This window comes from Chiloscyllium plagiosum, unplaced genomic scaffold (assembly GCF_037043375.1).
Source record: "Chiloscyllium plagiosum isolate Xiang-an unplaced genomic scaffold, Cpla_swu_hap1 HiC_scaffold_22, whole genome shotgun sequence".
In the NCBI taxonomy this organism is placed as follows: Eukaryota; Metazoa; Chordata; class Chondrichthyes; order Orectolobiformes; family Hemiscylliidae; genus Chiloscyllium; species Chiloscyllium plagiosum.
The window spans coordinates 43,214,096-43,224,062 of record NW_028270160.1 but is presented as its reverse complement, the minus strand read 5'-3'; the positions used below and the strand labels follow the sequence as shown (position 1 = coordinate 43,224,062).

At 48.4% G+C, this 9,967-nt stretch overlaps 1 protein-coding gene across 1 annotated transcript in view; it reads right to left on the bottom strand.

Moving 5' to 3' along the window:
* Positions 1 to 3,602: 3,602 nt before the first annotated feature.
* The window catches only part of kndc1 (kinase non-catalytic C-lobe domain containing 1), a 354,394-nt gene continuing 348,029 nt past the window's right edge, over positions 3,603 to 9,967 (bottom strand). The window contains exon 32 of the transcript XR_006314907.2: positions 3,603 to 3,680. The gene's annotated coding sequence lies outside the window, so the exon portion shown is untranslated. The remainder of the gene's footprint in view (positions 3,681 to 9,967) is intronic.

The following is a 9,967-nucleotide window of genomic DNA, read 5'->3' as shown; positions in this document are numbered from 1 at the left end:
CCTGCCAACCCCCACACCAAAGGGTAATCTTAGACCTCTGCTTGTTGCATTACAAGCAGCCACCATCACTCATCCTGTGATGCTGCCTGTAGTTCACAGCTACCAGGATCTGTTTGACCAGCAACTCTTGGAAGGTGGAATTTCCACCACCCGGATCCTTAATCCCAGGGCTGCTTCAGTTGCAGGCCTTGACGGTCTTGTGGCATTGTGGGTAGTACCTTGACCAGGGGCTGTAAGCCCTGCTATCTGCATTAAGTAGTGTCCACAGTAGTCAAAATCTTGACTAGATAAACCTGCTCTCACTGAATTTGAAATTTATTCCATTTAATTTGCCTGGGAATTTCCGTAAGTCTTTTTTTTCTGAGCTATCAATCTGATTACTGGGATATGAATAAGATTTGACTGTTGAGAATTGTCAGGTCATGTTTATGTTGCAATCAACTACAGAGGAGCTACAAGCAGAGAGTAGGCTGCTGGGTTGAATGAGCTACTCTGAGTAGTAGGTTGAAATCAGAACAAGTTCACCAAGGCTGTTCAATCCTAAAACATCATCCTTTCATGCAGTTATATATGGTCTCCTTTGATTCCAAATGTATAATCCAATTGCTGTGCAGTGGTGTAATGAGCCATAATAATCTACCATGCTTGAGATTCAGTGTGTAAGTCAGTCGGGGAGGCATCAAATTCCCTTGCCATTCGATATCCAGAGGTTTATATTTTCTGGCTTTACATTAAATTTAAACCTATTCTGAAACCAATAACAATTTCTGGAAAGATACTGGACAGTGGACAGGTAATTATAACCTGAATAATTCATGCACTTAATCAGTTGATTCAGGTTTTTTTGAAATGGTTGATATATCTGTTAAATTGTTAGTATGAATTTGAGGAAAGCTACATGCTAAATAAAGTTGTTCATCTTTGGGTTTTCTTCCTACTTAGGGCTGATGAATAATGGAAAATAGAGGGTTTTACTTTAAAAGTTGTTCCTTTCTAAAACCTCCTTGATCAGATTCAATTCCACAGAGACTGAATGGCCTCTGCTGTCATTTCCAAATGGAACAACTCTCAATAGCTTTGACAATTGCCTAGTTATTCAGCAGAGAGCATCACTACTAATTATCTTGCTGTCAGTTACCTATACTTCTTTCTGCTTTGTGTTGGCATTACAGACTGGCATCTGTATTCTGCCAACACAAGGCACTTGGCACGCATGCCTTTATTGCTCAGTCCTTTGAGTATAGGAGTTGGGAAGTCATGTTGAGGTTGTACAGGACATTGGTGAAGTCTCTTCTGGAATATTGTATCCAGTTTTGGTCACCCTGTTATAGGAAGAATATTATTAAGCTGGAGAGGGTTCAGAAGAGATTTATCACCATGTTGCCAGGTGTTGAAGATTTGAATTATCAAGAAAGGCTGAGACTTTTTTTCAATGGAGCATAAGAGATTAATAGAAGTTTATAAAATAATAAGGGGTATAGATCAAGTTAATAGGATTGGGAATTTCAAGACTGGGGGTGCATTTTTAAGGTAAGAGGAGAGAAACTTTAAAGAGACATGAGAGGCAAATGTTTTTACACCAAGGGTGGTTTGTATGTGGAATGAACTTCCTGAGGAAGTGGTGGATTGTTGATATAGTTACAACATTTAAAAGACATTGAATAGGAAAGGTTTGGAGGGATATGGGCCCAGGAGCAGGCACATAGGACTAGTTTTGTTTGAGATTATATTGAGCATGGACCGGTTGGAATGATGGGTCTGTTTCCATTCTGTATTACTCTGACTCAATATACATGGGCATCACTAGCTAAATCAGGCATGACCTGCTGCAATAATCTCAATAAGAAAACTCTTAAATAGAAAGAATTTCAAGATGAGTCTTGAATATCTCAAGCGATGGAGAAACTGGATGATGGTTATTAACAGGAATCATGACAGATTTTCCCTCTCCTGTCCAGAGGTGCTAATACCAATTCCATCAATCTCATTGTTAGCCTACTGTTTCTAACTTCAGCAAATTCAGCAGAGTGAGGATTACACCTGAGACACTGTTGCTCTGAGCTATTGACAAAATAAATATCAGGTCCTTTCAGGGGAGCTATATCTTAGATTTAAGAAGGTTTTTATATTGGAATTGATAATCTAATTTGATTGTTTAAAGGCAAGATAATTACAAGGTGCCAAAGAGACAGCTCATGAACAGAAGATGATAACATAAGGGGAGATGGGGAGTAATTCAATTATCTTACCCAATAACCATAAAAACAAAATTACAGGACAAGAACTGCCTACAGTTTGTGCAGCTAGAAGCAATATAAATCATTTTGGTTTTAAAACTTTATGGAATTGCTTCAGCAGAATGGGGAATTTGCATTTGCTTTAATTGCATGAAACGTAACAGTCCAAATAACCTGTTCAATTAGGACAATATGTAGTTGTAAATCTCATTCTCCAAATTCAAAAACATCAGAGGAATATTTTATTGAAATGATAGATATGTTGTGTGTCTTAATTTCCTCCACTAGCAGTAGAATTTCTGCCCACAATTTTCTCCTTTCAAGACTAACTGTTGAGTTGGGTTTAATTAGGTGCTGACTAACTTTCCACCTCCCACTGCCACAATGCTCACCAGATTACACATCAATCAGGTTGTTAAAAGTGGATCAGTGAGATTCGCTGAGCTGGTTGTGTAAGCAGAAAACCATCCACTTTTCTCACCTGCCAGGGCGTTATGTAGTCGAGGAGGTGGAGAGTTGAGACTATTGACTGGTGTCAGATCAGCAAAGACCCCAGGGTGCTTCCTGGCCTTGCCAAGAACTACATTGGCAAGGAGGCAAGAAATGGACCATATCTCTCCAGGCCAAACTCAACTAATCATTCCCCATTCTCACCACATCTCACATCATCAGTAGGCAGGGGAAAATTGCACCCTCAATCTTTGTGGACATTCCTCTCTTTGTGACTATTACTTTTCTCTGATTGTGTTCTTACATTCTTGAATTGTTGAGGAGATCTTTTAAGTTTGTGTATCTTTTTCTTCCTGCGGTTTTCTCCTTTTTTTATGTTCCTTTTTCTTCTGTGTTTTCTGTTTATTTTTTATTTTCTTTGTCACCTGTTTTTCTCAATCCCTCATGGACTTGAAACATTTGTCCATCCACCAACAAAAACTTGCTGGGATACAGTAAATAGGAATGAGGATTTGAAAGTTGTCACACTGGCAGACCAAAAGCCAATATGAGGCAGCAGGCACAGTGGTGAATGACACCTCGTGCAAGTGAAGTATGAGTAGGAGAGCTTTGAATAAACAGAGTTATATCAGATCAAAAATGGGAGGTTTCTGGGAGAACGTGGAGGAAGTAGGTGAAGAGGTAATAAAGGCAGGGATGAGGTTTCAGCAGCCGATGAACTAAGACAGTGATGATCAAACAATGTTCCACAGGTGAAAATAGGTGCTTTATTAAAGGTTTTAGTGATGGTATGGATGTGTGGATAAAAGTTCATATTGAGTTCAGGTCCAGATAGCTGTCATTCTTTTATGTTTCTGAGTTTGTATTTGTTCTGCTCTCTCTTCACTCTGATCGCTCTCTGCCATCTCTCAGCCTCTTTTTCATGTTTTCATTACTGTTGAACTGCATGTCTGGCAGCTTCTGTCACTGCTTTTGGCTTGTTTTCTTCTCGCTCTGTCATGAAGTAGGGAAAGAAAAGAAAATATAAATGACATTAAAATCATTGTTTAGGAAAAGGAAATAAAGATGAGTGTACACAAATAGGATGAAGTGATAAACATAAGCAAGTAAAATACAAACAAGAAATACGAAAACAGAAAAAGCTGGAGAGGCTCAGCAGGGATGGCAACATCTGTAGAGAGAAAACAGACTTAAAATTTTAAGTCCAGTGACCCTTCTTAAGAACTGATAGCTAGGCTGCCTTCCGCATCCATCAAAGTTTTACCTGCACATCCACTAATATCATTTATTGTATCCGTTGCTCCCGATGCGGTCTCCTCTACATTGGGGAGACTGGGCGCCTCCTAGCAGAGCGCCTTAGGGAACATCTCCGGGACACCCGCACCAATCAACCAAACCGCCCCGTGGCCCAACATTTCAACTCCCCCTCCCACTCTGCCGAGGACATGGAGGTCCTGGGCCTCCTCCACCGCCGCTCCCTCACCACCAGATGCCTGGAGGAAGAACGACTCATCTTCCGCCTCGGAACACTTCAACCCCAGGGCATCAATGTGGACTTCAACAGCTTCCTCATTTCCCCTTCCCCCACCTCATCCTAGTTTCAAACGTCCAACTCCGCACTGTCCCCTTGACCTGTCCGGACTTGTCCGACCTGCCTAGCTCCATTTCCACCTATCCACTCCACCCTCTCCTCCCTGACCTATCACCTGCATCTCCTCCCCCACTCACCTATTGTACTCTATGCTACTTTCTCCCCACCCCCACCCTCCTCTAGCTTATCTCTCCACGCTTCAGGCTCTCTGCCTTTATTCCTGATGAAGGGCTTTTGCCCGAAACGTCGATTTTGCTGCTCGTCGGATGCTGCCTGAATTGCTGTGCTCTTCCAGCACCACTGATCCAGAAGCTAGGTATATATGCTGGAAACAGGGGTTGGTGGGTGAGGGAGTGAGCAGATTGGAGAAAATGAAGCCCACAGAGACAGAGGGATTATTAGGCAGACATAGGGATGGTTGATAGCAAGCCAGGGAGGAAGAAAAGCTGACATTGGGGACCATGGGTTGGCTGTGCTGAAGACAGGGCACAGAAGGAGACAAAGGGCAGAAAGAAGGGACTGCAGATGCTGGAGATTAGAGTCTCAATTAGAGTGGTGTTGGAAATGCACAGCAGGTCAGGCAGCATCCGAGGAGCAGGAACATTAACTTTCCTGATGAAGGGCTTTTGCCCGAAACATGATTTTCCTGCTCCTCGGACGCTGCTGACCTGCTGTGCTTTTCCAGCACCACTCTAATCTTAGACAATAGACAATAGACAATAGACAATAGGTGCAGGAGTAGGCCATTCAGCCCTTCGAGCCTGCACCGCCATTCATTATAATCATGGCTGATCATTCCTAATCAGTATCCTGTTCCTGCCTTATCTCCATAACCCTTGATTCCACTATCTTTGAGAGCTCTATCCAACTCTTTCTTAAATGAATCCAGAGTGTGGGCCTCCACTGCCCTCTGGGGCAGAGCATTCCACACAGCCACCACTCTCTGGGTGAAGAAGTTTCTCCTCAGCTCTGTCCTAAATGGTCTACCCCGTATTTTTAAGCTGTGTCCTCTGGTTCGGCACTCACCCATCAGTGGAAACATGTTTCCTACTGCCAGAGTGTCCAATCCTTTCATAATCTTATACGTCTCAATCAGATCCCCTCTCAGTCTTCGAAACTCAAGGGTATACAAGCCCAGTCGCTTCAGTCTTTCAGTGTAAGGTAATCCTGCCATTCCAGGAATTGACCTCGTGAATCTACGCTGCACTCCCTCAATAGCCAGAATGTCTTTCCTCAAATTTGGAGACCAGAACTGCACACAGTACTCCAGGTGTGGTCTCACCAGGGCCCTGTACAGCTGCAGAAGCACCTCTTTGCTTCTATACTCAATTCCTCTTGTTATGAAGGCCAGCATGCTATTAGCCTTCTTCACTACCTGCTGTACCTGCATGCTTGCCTTCATTGACTGGTGTACAAGAACACCCAGATCTCTCTGTACTGCCCCTTTACATAAATTGATTCCATTGAGGTAGTAGTCTACCTTCCTGTTCTTGCCACCAAAGTGGATAACCATACATTTATCCACATTAAACTGCATCTGCCATGCATCTGCCCACTCACTTAACTTGTCCAGGTCACCCTGTAATCTCCTAACATCCTAATCACATTTCACCCTGCCACTCAGCTTTGTATCGTCAGCAAATTTGCTAATGTTATTGCTGATACCATCTTCTATATCATTAACATATATTGTAAAAAGCTGCGGTCCCAGCACAGATCCCTGCGGTACCCCACTGGTCACTGCCTGCCATTCCGAAATGGAGCCGTTTATCACTACCCTTTGTTTCCTATTAGCCAACCAATCTCCTCAAAGATTTCAACCTACTGCGAATCCTCTTACAAGGATGCCTTCCTTGAAGAAGCTCTCTGCCTCTCTCTACAAAGATTTCAGTGAGTCCCTCTCTCACTGCACACCCCAGGTCATCTCCTCTGCACAGAAGCTCTTCAGCCACATTCTGAAGCAGACTCGTTACCACAGCCATATCTCCTTTCTCAGCACCTGCCTACGGAACCGACTGATCCCCCATGGACTCCAGATCACCTTCCGACCAACACAATTTGGACCCAACCAGGACTACCAGTACCTGCAACAAATCCGCAGCCTCCAGCAACGGACCTCCCTCCGGATCCTCCACTCCACGCTTGCAGCCATGCGCCGGTACCTACATTCCCTGCAACTCGACCTACCCCAGCTCAGGACAACTCTCTCACAGACCTGTAAAGGACCTCTACTGTTCTTCATTTACAGAAGAATCCATAGACTGAACAAACAGTTCTTTCTAGCCATATCGGAAATTAAAGGCAGTAAGTACCAAAAACGTTCATGCACTTACCCCCAAACTCCGGATTCCTCAACCGTTCCAGAAACTTCCATCGGCCTCCGAAACCAGTCCGGCGCCATTACACACGCGGCCGCTACAGCGCCCGCGGCTATAGCCGCAGACGCCGACGACGATGACGTCACTTCCGCCCCCACCGACCTCGCAACCTTCATGATCGCGGCCCAAACAACCGCCTCCGGGATCGCCGCACAGACAACCCGCTCTGCGATCGTCATGAAGACATCGCCAACAGATTGGCGACCTCCGCGGCTATGGGGAAGAACTCTGTCTCCGTGGTCGCCGCAGCTACTTCCGCCCCCAGTGACGTCAGCAATCTACATTTGGACCACATCGCCGCATGTGTCTCCGCCCCCCCGCCGCGTTCCGTCACCACGCCTAACCCCGCCCCCCCGCCGCGTTCCGTCACCACGCTTAACCCCACCCCCCCACTGCATTCCGTCACCGCGCCTAACTCCGCCCCCACGCCGCGTTCCGCAACCACGCCTAACTCCGCCCCCCGGCCGAGTTCCGTCACCGCGCCTAACCCCGCCCCCCCGCCGGTCTCCATCACCATGTCCAACTCCGCCCCCACGCTGACCTCTGTCCCCGCCCCCAGGCCTAACCCCGCCCCCACATCCAGCTCCATTCCCACACCAGGTCCTAGCTCCCCGCCCTGCCGTGTGTTCACCATCCCTCCAGACTTGCCCCTCTCTGAGGATGAAAGATCAGTCCTCAGCAGAGGTCTCACCTTCGTTCCCACACTTTCTCGGGTCAATGAATTCAATACACGGAGTGACACCGAACAATTCTTCCACCGCCTTCGCCTCCGTGCCTTCTTCTTCAATCAAGACTCTCGCCCACCCTCTGACGACCCCTTCTCCCACCTCCAACACACCCCGTCCACCTGGACACCCCGTGCTGGCCTCCTACCTGCCCTCGACCTCTTCATAGCAAACTGCCGCCGCGATATTAACCGCTACCTGAACTCCCACACCCCTCCCACCCACTCCAACCTCTCACCCTCGGAACGCGCAGCCCTCCACTCCCTCCGTTCCAACCCCAACCTCACCATCAAACCAGCTGACAAGGGAGGCGCAGTAGTAGTTTGGCACACTGACCTTTACCCCGCTGAGGCCAAATGCCAGCTCGCAGATACCTCCTCCTACCGTCCCCTTGACCATGACCCCACCCCCCACCACCAAACCATCATCTCCCAGACCATCCATAACCTCATCACCTCAGGGGACCTCCCATCCACCGCCTCCAACCTCATAGTCCCACAACCCCGCACCGCCCGTTTCTACCTCCTGCCCAAAATCCACAAACCTGACTGCCCCGGACGACCCATCGTCTCAGCCTGCTCCTGCCCAACCGAACTCATCTCGGCATACCTTGACACGGTCCTGTCCCCATTAGTCCAAGAACTCCCCACCTACGTTCGTGACACCACCCACGCCCTCCACCTCCTCCAGGATTTCAGCTTCCCCGGTCCCCAACGCCTCATCTTCACCATGGACATCCAGTCCCTGTACACCTCCATCCCCCATCACGAAGGACTCAAAGCACTCCGCTTCTTCCTTTCCCGCCGTACCACCCAGTACCCTTCCACCGACACCCTCCTTCGACTGACCGAACTGGTCCTCACCCTGAACAACTTTTCTTTCCAATCCTCCCACTTTCTCCAAACAAAAGGAGTAGCCATGGGCACCCGCATGGGCCCCAGCTATGCCTGCCTCTTCGTAGGGTATGTGGAACAATCCATCTTCCGCTACTACACTGGCCCCACCCCCCATCTTTTCCTTCGCTACATTGATGACTGTATCGGCGCTACCTCGTGCTCCCACGAGGAGGTTGAACAGTTCATCCACTACACTAACACCTTCCACCCCGACCTCAAATTCACCTGGACAGTCTCGGACTCCTCCCTCCCCTTCCTAGACCTTTCTGTTTCTATCTCAGGCGACCGAATCAACACTGACATCTACTACAAACCAACCGACTCCCACAGCTACCTGTAACTACACCTCCTCCCATCCTGCCCCCTGTAAAAACGCCATCCCATTCTCCCAATTCCTTCGTCTCCGCCGCATCTGCTCCCAGGAGGACCAGTTCAAAATTCGTACAACACAGATGGCCTCCTTCTTCAAGGACCGCAATTTCCCCCCCGACGTGGTCGACGGTGCCCTCCACCGCATCTCCTCCACTTCCCGCTCCTCCGCCCTTGAGCCCCGCCCCTCCAACCGCCACCAGGACAGAACCCCACTGGTCCTCACCTACCACCCCACCAATCTCCATGTACAGCGCATCATCCGCCGTCACTTCCGCCACCTCCAAACAGACCCCAGCACCAAGGATATATTTCCCTCCCCTCTCCTATCAGCTTTCCGTAGAGACCACTCCCTCCGCGACTCCCTTGTCAGATCCACACCCCCCACCGACCCAACCTCCACTCCCGGCACCTTCCCTTGCAACCGCAGGAGGTGCAACACTTGCGCCCACACCTCCCCCCTCACTTCTCTCCAAGGCCCCAAAGGAAACTTCCATATCCGCCACAGATTCACCTGCACCTCAACCCACATCATCTACTGCATCCGCTGCAGCCGGTGTGGCCTCCTCTATATTGGGGAGACAGGCCGCCTACTTGCGGAGCGATTCAGAGAGCACCTCTGGGCCACCCGGACGAACCAACCCAACCACCCTGTAGCACGAATTTCAACTCCCCCTCCCACTCCACCGAGGATATGCAGGTCATTGGACTCATCCACCGCCAAACCACAACAACCCGACGGTCGGAGGAGGAGCGTCTTATCTTCCGACTGGGAACCCTCCAACCACAGGGGATGAACTTGGACTTCACCAGTTTCTTCATCCCCCCTCCCCCCACCTTGTCTCAGCCGAATCCCTCCAGCCCGGCACCGCCTTCCTGACCTGCAGTCTTCTTCTTGACCTCTCCGCCTCCATCCTACTCCGACCTATCACCCTCACCTTGACCTCTTTCCACCTATCACATTTCCAACGCCCCTACTCCAAGTCCCTCCTCCCTACCTTTTATCTTCTCCTGCTGAACACTCTCTGCTCATTCCTGAAGAAGGGCCTGTGCCCGAAACGTCGAATCTCCTGTTCCCTGGATGTTGCCTGACCTGCTGTGCTGTTCCAGCAATAAAGTTTCAACAATTTTCAATCCAATCTAGTACTTTGCCCCCAATACCATGCACCCTAATTTTACTCACTAACCTCCTGTGTGGACTTTATCAAAAGCTTTCTGAAAGTCCAGGTACACTACATCTACTGGATCTCCCTCGTCCAACTTCAGAGTTACATCCTCAAAAAATTCAAGAAGATTAGTCAAGCTTGATTTCCCCTTCATA